This window comes from Furipterus horrens, unplaced genomic scaffold (assembly GCF_987537825.1).
Source record: "Furipterus horrens unplaced genomic scaffold, mFurHor1.1.pri manual_scaffold_9, whole genome shotgun sequence".
NCBI classification, from domain to species: Eukaryota; Metazoa; Chordata; class Mammalia; order Chiroptera; family Furipteridae; genus Furipterus; species Furipterus horrens.
The window spans coordinates 39,173,535-39,187,654 of record NW_028327179.1 but is presented as its reverse complement, the minus strand read 5'-3'; positions in this window follow the sequence as shown (position 1 = coordinate 39,187,654).

Here is a 14,120-nt window from a genome sequence, read left to right as displayed (position 1 = left end):
CTGAGGAGAAGCCACAACAGAATCCTGGAAATCAATGTGGAGCATTTTGTGTCAAAATTAGTTTCTGTCTTTCTGAAATACATTTTGCCCAAAGGAGATGACTAGTTAAGGCACAGAGAAGGAAGCAGTGGGGAGATGACTCAGAGCTGTTGGCACAGATTTCTTGCTTTTAGTCTTGATGTTGATTGGCTACAACTATCCTCATTCACTTGCTCCTTGTACTTGTCTTGTTAGTGAAAATATCTGGAATTGAATGACTAACTTTCCCATCTCATTAGAGGTGACTTCAGTCATCCAAATGTAAAATTTTAATACGTATGTTTCTGACTTACTTACTATTAGCTCACAAAAATATTGCTGTCTCTGAGCAGTTTGGTGTCCAAGAATGCTATAGAAAAAAATAAAAAATTCATCTATTCCCTCTCCTTTCTGATGAAAATTCCTTTATTGTCTCCACCCTCTTTTCCCTGATGTAGTTTTAGTTGTCATAAGATTCTTGTACTTCTCCAGGGAGAGAATTCTATAATCTAATCACCTTGCAGTTTCCCTAAAATTTAACTTTAACTTCTCTGTGGTTTCTTCTATATTTAACCAACTGCCCATATTTTAAATAATATTTTCTTTATACCAAATCACTTTTTCTCTTCTACAGGATACCTAATATTATATTGTTAGAATAAGGATTAGTAACAGCTTTTATCATTTTCTTTGCCACATTTAAAATAATTATTTTAGTCATCAGTGAGTGCTGTCAGGCTTAAACGTATAAAAGATTTTCAAGACTTTGATATGATTTTAAACTCAGTCTTTATAAAAGGTCAGGGTTTTGGGTGGGGTAACTAAGTACAGTGTTAAGCCTGTAACTGCAGATATGCTCTATGTAATACAGACAGCACTTATATATTAGCCACTCTGACCCATTTCATCATGTCTACTGAGTCATTTGATGTTAATATTATACTACAATCCTTCATTAATGTATTAATGAAAATAAAACTCTCTTGAACTTTTCTTATAGCACTTGTATTCTGTCATCGTATCAACAGCCTTCTGTGTACATAAAGTATATCTTCATTTTCAGAGTATAAACTCTATAAAAATAAGACTTTGCCTTAGCTATATGGATTTTACTATTATTTAAAGTTTCCAAAAATCAATGATAGATAAATAGGTAGGAAGACAGATGACAGACAGATAGCTTGTTAGCTAGAGATATATTGTATTATCTCTCTTCAGAGCAATCTTGTTCAGTAGGGATATAACAGATATTTTTCTTTACCACCTAACAAATGTGGTAATTGAGAGGAAAGAGACATTAAATGACTTGTATAATAAAAGAAAATATAACTGGTAAATAGCAGGACAAAAATTAACATTAAGCTTCCTGATCGATTATCTAGTAATCATCATAATCATTATCAACATTTATTAAATGTTTATCATATGACAGATAGTGAGCTATGCAAAACTTTACAGCAAACATTCTCATTATTATAGTGTTTTCTTCTTAGTCCAGTATCTATTTTAATGTCATTAAAAAGGCAGAAATCCAATAAATATTTTTAAATTTTAATTTTTAGTTACCTCTGCAGCCTTTCTAAGATGAAGGCAATATAGCTATGAGGTTCTTGGTCAGAGTGAATGCACAATTTTTGTCATTTCGGTCATTGAATGGTATGTTGATGCGAAAACTGAAGGTGGGTAACAGCTTACTGAGTATAAACTATGTGCTAGTTTTCATATTAGGTTCTAGCCACAAGTGAGAATTTGCCTTTTCAGACTCTTCCTGAAAATTTAGCTCTATTGAAACCTCATTGCTCTTCATGCTCTTTGGGAAAACAATCTTTCCATGTTTCCCCACATAATTCCAGGACTAAAACACACTCTGATATCTACATGAAACTTTTGCTAATTTATCTTGGCCCAAGATCTCCAAGCACATAACATCTTTTGACTATTACTGCCTCATTGTCCCTCTACCACTGACTCCCCACTGTCAGCTCAGTCACTCCCTGTGAGAGTCGCATGGCTTCAGCCTTTGCCTAGAGTACTGCTACTCCTTCTAATATTGCATAATTGTTTTTCCAATTGTTACTTAAACCCCCTGGACCCTATCAGTTTATTTCTTACAGGATCTCAGATTTTATAGGTAGAAAAAACATCATATATGTTACAAATAAGAAAAAATAAGAACCAAAGGAATTACAGAAGTGTCCAAGTTTACATATCTTGGGATGTCTTTCCTTACTGGTTTTATATTTCCACTTATTCCCATCTGTTTTTCCTTGAACTTGATTTTTTTCTAGCCACAAGATGTCTTCCTTACCATTTCAACAACTCTGGCCTATTATAAAATCACCATTTACAAAATATGTTTGAATTACATGTACATTATTATATTTATCATGCCAAGAAAGGGAGCATATATTTAGATAATAATTTTGACTAATACAGTTTTTAAAATATTTGCAATATTTGATATCAGAAAGTACTTTTATGTTTTATCCATTTTATCCATTGTTTAGTCTTTTATTTTAAGTAATTGGAATTAGAGTTTTTACTCTGGTTTTAAAATATAAGACATATATGAAAACATAAATCTTAATCTAATATGATCAGCAATGTCATGAATATAAGATTCCTGTATTTTCCCATGTCATTTATACATTTTTGTATTAAGACCACTGCTTTCACAAGCCTATTAATCATGTTTCAATGTAATTGTTTTTAACTCTAAAATAAGAGGTTTTTATGTTTCTGTTTAAAATATTTCAATTAATTTTTATTTCCTATGGCAATGAATAGAATGAATAATGAATAAAGTAAAAATTACTTATGTATAATAATCCTCACTTTACTTTGACTAAAATGCTTCTAAGACTATCTTTCATTATATTCAAAGTATAAGAAAAAAAATGAGGTGTACTGCTCATAATTACACTAATGTTATCAGTGTTAGATTTGCACAGTTTGAAAAGTAGTATAATATTAATTGCTTGCTTTTTGGTAGGTGCTATTCTATTATAAAACACTGGTACCCACGTTTCTCAGAATTTCATATCTTCATCTAAACTTTCCCTTTCAGAAGATAAAAGTCTACCTGCTAGAAATCACATGAAGAATTATCTAGTGAGACCCTATTATTGTGAAGATGAGGAATCTGAGATCCAGAAATATCAGTTCACAGATTTGCTTAAAGTCACACAATCTTTCAGGCACCAAAATTGGAACTGTCCTTTCATGCTGCTCTTGAAATTCCCAGAAGAATTACAGGGATTTCTCTTTGCCCTTATGCCCCTGCCAGGGTCTCCCACTGATTTGAGTGCTTAGAATTTGTAGATAAGAAATTTGAGGCTTTGAACACAGCTGTCCTTCTGTCCATACTACAACTTTTGATTTCCATTATTTTATTTTTATTTTATTATTATTATTTTTTAACCCTCATCCCCAAGGATATGGAGAGAGAGAGAGAGAGAGGGGGGGGGGGGATGGGGGGCGGAGAGAGAGAGAGAGAGACATCGATGTGAGAGAGAAAGTGATGTTGCCTCCCCTGTGCGCCCTGACCAGGGATCACCAGCCACGACCTAGGTATGTGCCCAGTCTGAAATGGAACCCGCAACCTTTCGGTGTATGGGACGAAACTCCAACCAATTGAGCCACCAGACTTGAGTTCCGCTGTTTTTTGTCAAGGGGTGCTGTGGTAAGCAGAACAGTGGTCCCTAAATGGTGTCTACATCCTAATCCCTGGAGTTTGTGACTATATTGTATTACATGGCACTGGGGCAACAAGGTTTCAAGTGGAAGTAAGGTTATAAATCATTTGACCTTTAATTAGGGCGAGCAGCCCAGAGTAACCAGGCGTTCCCAGTGTAATCACAGGGCACTTAAATGTGGGAGTGGGAAGCAGAGTCAGTGCGAGAATGACTTGCCAGCACAGCTGGCCGCGACTAACTGGAGATGGAGAAAGGACGCCGCGATCCAGGAAGCGTTGGCAGCCTCCAGAAAGAAACTCAGTGCTGGTGACACCTTGATTTTAGCCTCATGAGACTTGTTTTGAAATTCTGACCTCCAGAACTCTACGATATAAATTTTTGTCGTTTTAAGCCACTTGGTATGTGGAAGTTTGTTGCAGGAACAATAGAAAACTAATACGGATGGAAATCCTTCTTCCTAAATGTTAAAATTTGAAAATCTGATTTATGGAAAATGACTCACTGGTGAATTATTCCAGGGAGTCTCTTTCTCACCGGTATTGTTAGTGGTTTTCACAAAGCCTACCGTTTGCTTGGTGGATGCACTGTGAATAAGTTTTAATTGCATTTGCCTTGTAGAAGGAAGGGGGTTCAGGGGCATGTTCCAGCGCTCTACCCAGGCAGGGTAATTGCAGTCAGCTGGAGTTTCAGTTCTCCTAGACCTAGATTATTAGAGTATGGGCACTAGGGTGTAATTGAGTTTTCAAGTAAAGACAAACTGTGTTTCTCTCCACGATGTGCTAAAGGCATGATCCCTGTGACTTCTGTTCCTTTATGTATTAATTGAATGTATAATACCTCACTGTTCTTGTATGATTAAACTGTGTAACACATGTGCAATGTCTTGCTCAGAAACTGATATACAAAAACATGTTAAAACCAATATTTTGTTATACACATACTCCTGAAACATACCCTGGCTGGTTTGGCTCAGTGGATTGAGCGTCGGCCTGCGAGCTAAGTGTCGCTGGTTCGATCTTCCAGTCAGGGCACATCAGTGAAGGAAAACTCTGATTCCAAAAAACCTCCGCTGCCTTGCGGCATACCTCTTCAGGGGAAAGGCTAAGGGAGTAAACCCCGACAGAAAATCCGGAGCCAGAGTCCCTAAGGCGGTTTGACGTTGTAGTCAACACCGGCAACTCCTGCGGCACACCTGAACCCAAGCTGTATTGACTCCGTCTTTCCCTTGGATCCTTCAGCTGCGAAGAGAGGGGGGGTCTGCTGCATGGGCAACAGCAGACCCTCCATATCACGCTGCCCAGGCTCTGTAGCTTCAGCTTCACTGGAGAGGACACTCCAGCGTCATCGCAAGATGTCGGTTCAACACGGGAGGAGACAGATACCGTGTCACTCCCGAGTCGGACTGCACAACCATTCTCGGCGGTGCAGATAGACTCTTAAGAAGCTACACCATCGTCTCTCGAGACGGACGGCTGCCAACGACTCCTGAAACAGACAATCCAGTTTATTTTTACCTGGATGCACATACTCTCTAAGAAGGAAAACAAAAAGGCAGTGTTATTACAAAGTACGTCTTTCTCAAGTTAGAGATTACCAAGATGATTAGGGAAAAGCCGTGTTTTAGCCTTTCTTTACTATACAAAAGATTTTCATTTTTTCCCTTATATATGAACAAAAGTAATATAGAGATGTATCATCTTCATTTATGTTTGATGCTTAAAGTGAAAGTAAATTTACAGATTTTTTTTCTTTTTGGAAAGATGAATTGAATCAATCCTTATTTAAAAGTAATTAAGGAGTACAACTAAGTACTTCAAGATGGTATTGCTTCAAGTTCTAATTTTTGGAAGCCAGTATTTTGACGTCAGCAATGACTGATTTAATCAGGAGTTTTCTTATCTCTGCTTTCTTCAATAAAGTTCTTGTGGAATGATTCCCAGTCAGTGTCAATAGATTACCCAACCTGTACAATAAACAGTGTGTAATAAATAACACCAATTTGGCTCATCAGAGCACACATATGTCTTAACATAATGTCCATTAAGAAAAAAATGTGGTTAGTTTTGCAGATGTCAGATCAATCCTAGTATTCTTTTATTCCTATGTCCTCCAACAAGACATCAACATGCCTAGTCCTCAAACAACTCCTGTGTTACAGTCATTCTGCAACCAAACACTACTTATATTCTGGTGAAGATTTTGGCATTGTATATTATACTGAAAAAGTATTCACTCACTCCACTGCTCAACCTATGTCCCTCTGCCAAAAACTTGTTTAGGTCACTTGGGACTCTGGGGAATATCGGTTTAGCTTATTCAGTTGTTTCTGTAATAGCCTTACAAGTTTACTGGTTGTGTTTTTAAATTGTTAACTGTCTTATGAAATTTTTATAAATTCCAATTAGAATTCTTATTTATAATGATATGAAATTTTGCTCCTAATTTTTTAACTTGTTAGATTTATTGTTTTTGCCTATCTGAGATGTTGAAGAGATTGAGTTAAACATTAGATTATTTAAAAAAGGAATGTATAATCTGTAAAAGTATAATTAGCGGTAGTAGCAGTGTGGTATCTTTGACCTGTTTCAATAAGTATGGAGACTGTATGTAAATATAAAGCAGAACCTCTCAAAAAGATGAAAAATAAAGGTTATGATCATGGGCAAGAATACTATTTTTAAGCATAGTAATTGCATTATGATAATTAAGTATTACTTATTTTCCTGAGCTATATTCTCATTTTTATTAGGCTTCTGATAAAACCATGCACATCTGTTAAGCAGCTGTACTTACCTCAATTTTTCCCCCTTCTCCTTCTCCTCCTCCTCCTTCTCCTTCTTCTTTTACTGTCTATATACATGCTTGGGTATATGAAAAAGTAAGAATTGGAAAGGGAGAAATTATGTGTGAAGAGATTAGAAAATTCCTGTCAAAAAAAAATTGCTTGGCCCTTGCCTCTTTTTTTAAATTTTGATTTATTTTTTGTATTTCTATTACAGTTGTCCCACTTTTTCTCCCATTGCTCACCCACCACCGGCCCTTGCTTCTTGCTGCCAAGTTATTGTGGGAAAAAAGTGTTTCTAAGTGTTGGAAATGTGTTGAGGTACTTAGATAGATATTAATCTAAATTAAGCAGAATCACACGCTCTAAATTCTAGTTCAGAAATAAGCACATATGAATCTGGTTTAGGACAAAGGGATGAAGGAAGCTACATGTATATTTCTAATATCAAGAGCCTTTCCCTCTAGATAAGAGAAATTTAGTTCCTGCATAGTAAAGTGATTGCAGCTCAGACTCCATGTCTAACTCAATGCAGGACAATGGGTATTACCAACTGAATCTTATTTTACTTACCAGAAAATAAAAGGCTCTTTTAGAAACAATTCATAGATTTGCAACTAGATCTCAGTGATTACAAATTTGTCATATACAAACTTCTAATACTTAAAGAGGGAAAGAACAATAATATTTAGTTGAGTTCATTTCTCTCCAGGCCAAAATCTGTGTTTTGCTAATGAGAAAGAATGAGATAATGAAGCTTATTAAATTACAAACAGTTTCTGCCACATTTCTCTCCCAAGAAATTACTTGGTTACTGCTGATACCCTATAAGAAATTTAAATGAGCATTTTCAGAAATGGCTCAGAAAAAATAAAAAGAGGTAAAATAGTTAACTTACTCTCTACGAGACCAACTTTCAGATGCTATTTACTCCATACTACATATTAGTGGATATGTGGTCTTACAGGAAGTTTAAATAAAATTGCATCTGTATTTTCTATTAACTGATTTCTCATCAACTAGCACAGGAAATTAAGTGTAACTTGCTTTGTTCATACTAAAATTCAGAATATAAGCAATATGTTAATCTTAGGTCTTCTCTTTGTAGTTATTGCTCTGGGGTGGGGGAGGAATATTCTTGAAGTTTTTTTCTTTTTCATTCCTAACATCATTTTTTGGAATTAGACATATGCAGTAGTGCACGTATATGTCCTGAGTTTAAGTCACTACTGAAGAGACGCTTAGCTATTTCTATTGACTTATTTGAAAGTGTTATAAATTTATTTTTCTATATTTTACAACTTTTAAGTAATCCACTTCTGATATTGTATGAAATTCATTTGGATATTTCTGTCCCAAAACCTGATGTTTAAATTTAGGATAACTTTGATCTTATAAATTTTTACTCTACTTCATAATATAAGTCAGTGATTTTCAAATAAGAACAAACATTAGATTTATCTGTGAATTTCTTAAAATTAAAATATAAATCCTCCAGTCTAGATTCTATTAGATTAGAACCTCAGAGAGCTTACTCAGGAGTATACAAATTACAAACCCACAATTTACTCTCATGTATACCCCTCATTATAGCTAGACATTTCTGGGTTAGTTTATGTCCAAATATGTCTCTGAAAGTAAAAAATCAGATAAAAATCTGCCATTGTGGACACCTACCCTTTTCTTTCCTATAACTAAGAAGTACAATCTATTCTAAGAATAAACTTTGACTGAAAAGTCACCTTTTCTTTGTTGCTTAGCAGACTCCTATACATTTCAAATGCTGTAACTTCTAAAAGTACAAACTCTTATATGTAGAATTTGTGTCAGTAATTATGTATTGTATACCAAAATATAAAATTTTAGAAAATTATTATAAGAACATAATGTATCTGCTATAAATTAAAAAAATACTAAACATGATTCTAAATATAAATTTAAACTACAGCAGATTAAAAATTCTCTGATGCAAATATTATTAACAATTGAGGAAATAACTTTCATCACAAGTATTAAAGAATATCTTCATAGCAACTAACTGGTATAGTGGAAATAGGAGAGGGTGCCAATTTGCTATCATGGGCTAGCATTGGCTCTCTACATTAGACAGCCAATACTACCCCATTTTTTATTTTCTTGCTAGCCCCATTTTACGGTTTAGGAAATTTAGACACAGGTTATTGCAATTTTTCCGAGGTTAATAGTAATTTGTTAAGCTCAATAATAAGCATGAAATTAAAGGTATTCATTTTAAACTAAAAAAAAAAAAAATCTTTGTGTGAATCTTGCTTCCCATTCATTCTTTATTTCCAAAGTGAAAATAAACCACTTTTCTCAGACATATCTTGAGGTCTAAATAACAACTCTCTAGCATAGCCTTGGGCATATTATTTTATATCAGTAAATATTACTTACCTAACAACTGCTTAATACTTTCATGTGCTGAATAAAAATTTTAAATATACACATGAAATAAGAAAGAATTGCTATTGACTAAATTGAATCAATAGAAGCTATTGATAAACTATTTATGAATAAATTTGTTGAAAATGGTATTAAAGTCTTTTGAATTTTCTGGTTCAAGAAATACTTATCAAAAGCATAAAAGAGTTTAGAGAAAATCAATTATTTGAAAGTAACTTTACATCTTTGGAAAGAAAGTATGACTTAGAATAAATACAGAAAAAGTCTCCAAAAGTAATTTCTTACCAAAAAAAAAAAAAAAAAGGTGTCACTGGTTTCTCCTGTCGAGGATAAAATAATACCATTATTCCATGAGTTTGACAAAACTAGAGTGATTTGTATGGAATGTAATTAAAAATAATAAAAGTTACATTGCAAGAGAAGCAGATTAAGGAAAACCAAACTTAACAGAGTCTCAGAGTTACCATATGAAAGTCCAGTGCTGGAAACATAAATGAATCTAGGTGTTTATTCTCACAGTTTATTAGTAACAGAAGTTAGATGTATATATAAATCAAGGAAATGCTGAAAGCAAGGCATGTGATTCTGTAATGACCTCAGACCAATACAGAATTGATGCATTGGTAGGGCAACTATCTCTAATGCCACCAATGGAGATTTGAGATCAAGATAGTATCTGTACTTTATGAATCTGGGAGCTTCTGGCAAGAACCCCTACCATCTCATTTGTTATTGCTAATACCTGACCCTTGACATCCAGAATGTTGGAATATCAATACTGAAATGACACAAAAACAATTCCACTTTACGCTTCCATGATCTTTCTTATCAGTGCAAGAAGATGATTCCTGTCTTATTTTTCCTTTTAAAAATCTCACACATTCACAAAATTGACAGAAACAAGTCTACATCCAAAAGTCTAGTGGCACAGGAGTCTTGAAAATATAACTTAATGCCCATTTCTCCAGTCTAGAAGAATACAATAAGAAAATCAATCTAGAATATCTGGCTTTATTTTAACTATTTAAAATCAATAGTAATATTTTATTATCAAGTCACTTAATATATTGATATCAAAGTTCTATATGTCCTTTTGTATTCCTTGTTAGTGTAGTTTGTGTTTGCCAGTATTTTACAAGAGAAGAACTTAAAAGCTTTCTTTGCCAACACATCAGGCAAAAAAATAATCTTTTACTAGTCAGATCCAGTAATGATAACACTGACCCCAAAAGTATGTGAGAAGTTACAGAAAGATGCAAACTTCACCATATGGAAAAAATGGAATTAATTACATATAGATTTATAAATCTAATATTAAATTATATACTCAACTTTTTCCTTTAGAATTGAACTCAAGAAAGAATACTCTGGAAGAAGGAATTAAAATATTTTTATGAAGTCCAATATTTGGGTAATATTTTTGAAAGTTAAAATAAAATTACATAGTAAACACAAGAAGAATAAAATATTCAAACCCATGGTTTAAAAATGTTGACAATGTCCTTTCAAGGATTAATCTTCTAAACATTTATTTTGTAAAGTCCATTCCCACAAACCAATATGACTCAAGTCAAACTCAAGGTTTATTTTAATAACAGTGAGGCAAGAAAGAGGTAACCATTTGAAAAAGTCCTATTTTTGTCCAAGCAATGGCTCTATTATGATGAAAAAATTCTTCATATTAACTAACTTCTAGTTGATATACATATTATTTATATGATGTCATTAATGCCCAATAAAAGAAAGATATGAAAAATGGAAGTCAAAATCTTATCAATCATATGAAACCTATTTTTACATCATTTTCTATGTTTAACCTAAAATGCCAACCATCCAAATGAATATCATTTCCAAGATAAAGTGCTAAGGTATAGAATTTAATTAGAAGCTTCTTTGGGGCTTCTAGTGTTTAGTGTTTATTTATGTCTGAATCTTAAACTGACTTTGGAAATACTGATGTTGAGTTAGAAGTTCTGGACAGTAATCTCAGTTGAAACCCCTTATTGGGTTAATGGGAAAAGTTGGAATAAAATCTTTAGCCATATGAAAGACACATGAGCCACAGAGACAAATATTGCCAGGAAACTCTAAAAGCAAATAATGTAGATTATGTGGGTATAATTAGAATTGCATGAAAACAAGGATTCATTTCTGGGGTCAATCTGATTAGACTGAATGGTTCTAATATTCACTTTCTGGAATTACTGCTGAAGACAAGTTTTCTATAAATAATATACTTTTGTCTGAGGGGTTATGTCCTCAAATATGGAAAGTGACACATTTAGCCATATAATAAACTACTTTAAAATTGAAAAAAAACTTTTGAGATTATTTTTGAAACAGTCTTTTGCATTACCAGTAACTGTAATAGTTGATGTTACTGTAACTCTCGTCATTGTTTTAAATACAAGTGTTGGTCTGTGTCATTTTATATACTTGTCCTAGGTGAGAAAACAAAAAGCGAAAGTTGATCAGGGTCATCAAGAGAAAATTAGTGCTGCAAAAATATTGTATGCATTCTCAAGGAAATATCTGCTCAGGAGTTTAAGAAAAAGAGCCTGAAAATGGAATGAGAGGAGCAGTCAAAGGAAGAGCACAATGCTCTTAGAGGGTTGCTTTTTTCCAATTTAATTCCTTGGAATAAAAAGATGACAGAGGCTTTATTTTCTATTTATAAATGTTATTTTAAATTATTAATAAATTGAGCTTAGTACATAAAATATACTAATAAAATTGAGATTCAGTAGATGAAGTGGTAGAGAGAAGTTACCACCAGTTTATATTTTTAAAGTAGTCAAATCAGTGCCTGAACTTAGGGGAATATAATATTTATATCACTCCACATGAATTTTACCAAAACTTGTGTAGGCCCTGAAGTAATCATAAAGAAATACAAAGGAATTGTAGAGACAGGAAAGAGAAGCTCTAAAAATGAACATCAGAATCACATAATATTTTCATTTTTTCCCAGTGATAAAGCTATATTTCTGATTTGATAGAAACAGCACTGGACTAGGAATCATAATAAAACTATCTAGTTCTCTTTTTCTGCTCACTGACTCTAAGATGTTGAGCCTATTTTCAGCTGCTCTGGAATGTGCACCTAAAGAAATTGGACTAGATAATTCCAAACATCTCTTTACCTTTACATAATACAGAGCATCAGGATGGTGAAAAGGGAAAGTGGAGGGAAGGCCAAGGGTATGGGTGCAATGAAAATATGATTAGAAAAAGGGTAGATGCAGAACATGATGTTGGCACTGGGATCACCATAAAAGAGGTTCACAGTAATAAGGATGTGAGTGAGAATTGCCAAGAGTTTAGGGTGGTAGGTAATAAAGGCATAGTCAAGAAGTAAAAATGAAAAGCCAGTAAGAATGAATGTACAGCAGAAGTCTAAAAGCAGATACAACATAAAAATGCGTGTTCTGCGATGAAGCTATTTTCAATGGCCCATGTACACAGTGCTGGTCCAATATATTAAGGTATGTTTCTGGAACCATCTAAACTTAGAGTATTATGTTAACTTTGTCCACTTGGGAAAGAGAATGGATCTAGTGTGTGGATTCTAATCTTGTCAGCTTAAGAAATCTTTTGATTCTCAAAGATTGACTAAAGTGTCTATTAAAAAGGTCTAGAAATATCTGTATGTCCATAGAGATTGATTTTAGTTCAATTAGAATAACCTGCATTTATCTGTATATTACAAGAGCTCAAATGATTAAGTTATATGAGCTCCTTTATTATTGTGTGTGTTACATACCTTTGAGTCAGCTCAGACTGCTGGAGACCCCTATGAATGAGTGATGTCCACAATGTCCTGTCCTCACCATCCCTGCTCAGCTCCTGAAGACTCACGCCTATGGCTTCTTTTATGGAGTCAACCATTCCCATATTTGGTCTGTCTCTTTTCCTGCTGCCTTTTATTTTTTCAAGCATTACTATATTTTCTAAAGAATCCTACTTTCTCATAATGTCCCTGAAGTAATATAACTTCAGTTCTCTCATTTTTGCCTCTAGCAATGTTTCAAGCATAATTTTCTCTAGGGCCCATTTGTTCATCTTTCTGGCTATCAAGGTGTCTGTAGAGTTCTCCTCCAGCACCTTCTTCACAGTCCAACTTTCACATCTGTACTTAGGAATTGAGAATATGAGGATGTGGATCATCTTAGCCTTAGCTTCTTACTCATACATTCTTGCTCTGAATGGTCTTTCCTAATTCTTCCACTGCTTCCCTTCCGAATCTCAGCCTTCTCTTGATTTCTTGACTGTACGTAGTCTTTTTGATTTTGTTACTGAACCAAGGTAGACAACATCTTGAACAAATTTGAAATATCTACTATCTATGTTAAAGTTATGTATTTTTTATAGCCATGGCTTTTGTCTTCTTACTCAAATGCAGTTCTGCTTTGGCCCTTTCTTCTTTTAGTTTCATCAGAAGTCATTTTAGATCATTGCTACTTTCTGCCAGTAAGGTGGTGTCATCTGCATATCCTAAGTTATTGATCTTTCACCAGTTTTCACCACTTATTCCTGTAAGTCTAGCCCAGGTTTTCATATGATATATTATACATACAAATTAAACAAATAGTGAACACACCCTTGTGTGACACACTTACCTATAGGAAACTATTCTGTTACTCCATATTCTGTCCTGACAGTGGCTTCCTGTCTACAATACAGGTCACATGTCAGGATGTGCTGATGCACTCCCATTTCTTTCAGAGCAACCCATAGCTTTTCATATCCACATAGTCAACAGCGTTACCATAGTTTATGAAATATAGAGTACGCTTTTATTATTACATATAGGTAAAATTAGTGCAAAGTTCATAATGAAAGAAAATAAATACAAAATCATTTTTAAAAAATAGAAGCAGATTACAGAAACATACATTTTTAAAAGAATCATATTATAAACGTATTTATTATTGAAGGATAATAGGGAACTTTTTCATAATTTGTATCATACTTGAACATTTGATGGCTTTTGTTTTGCTACCTGCCACCTAAAGATTTGGGGCTGGACCCCGGCCTATAGTATCAACAATGAAAAGTACCTTAAGTTTCATTCCCAGAGTGGATGATGCTTTTCTTTGATGACAAAATTCCAGTGGACCTCTTGTTATAGTTTGCCCATGATATTTAAAATGTATAAATTCTGTTTTTTTATCCATATAACTTGTCAAAAATTTTCTGTA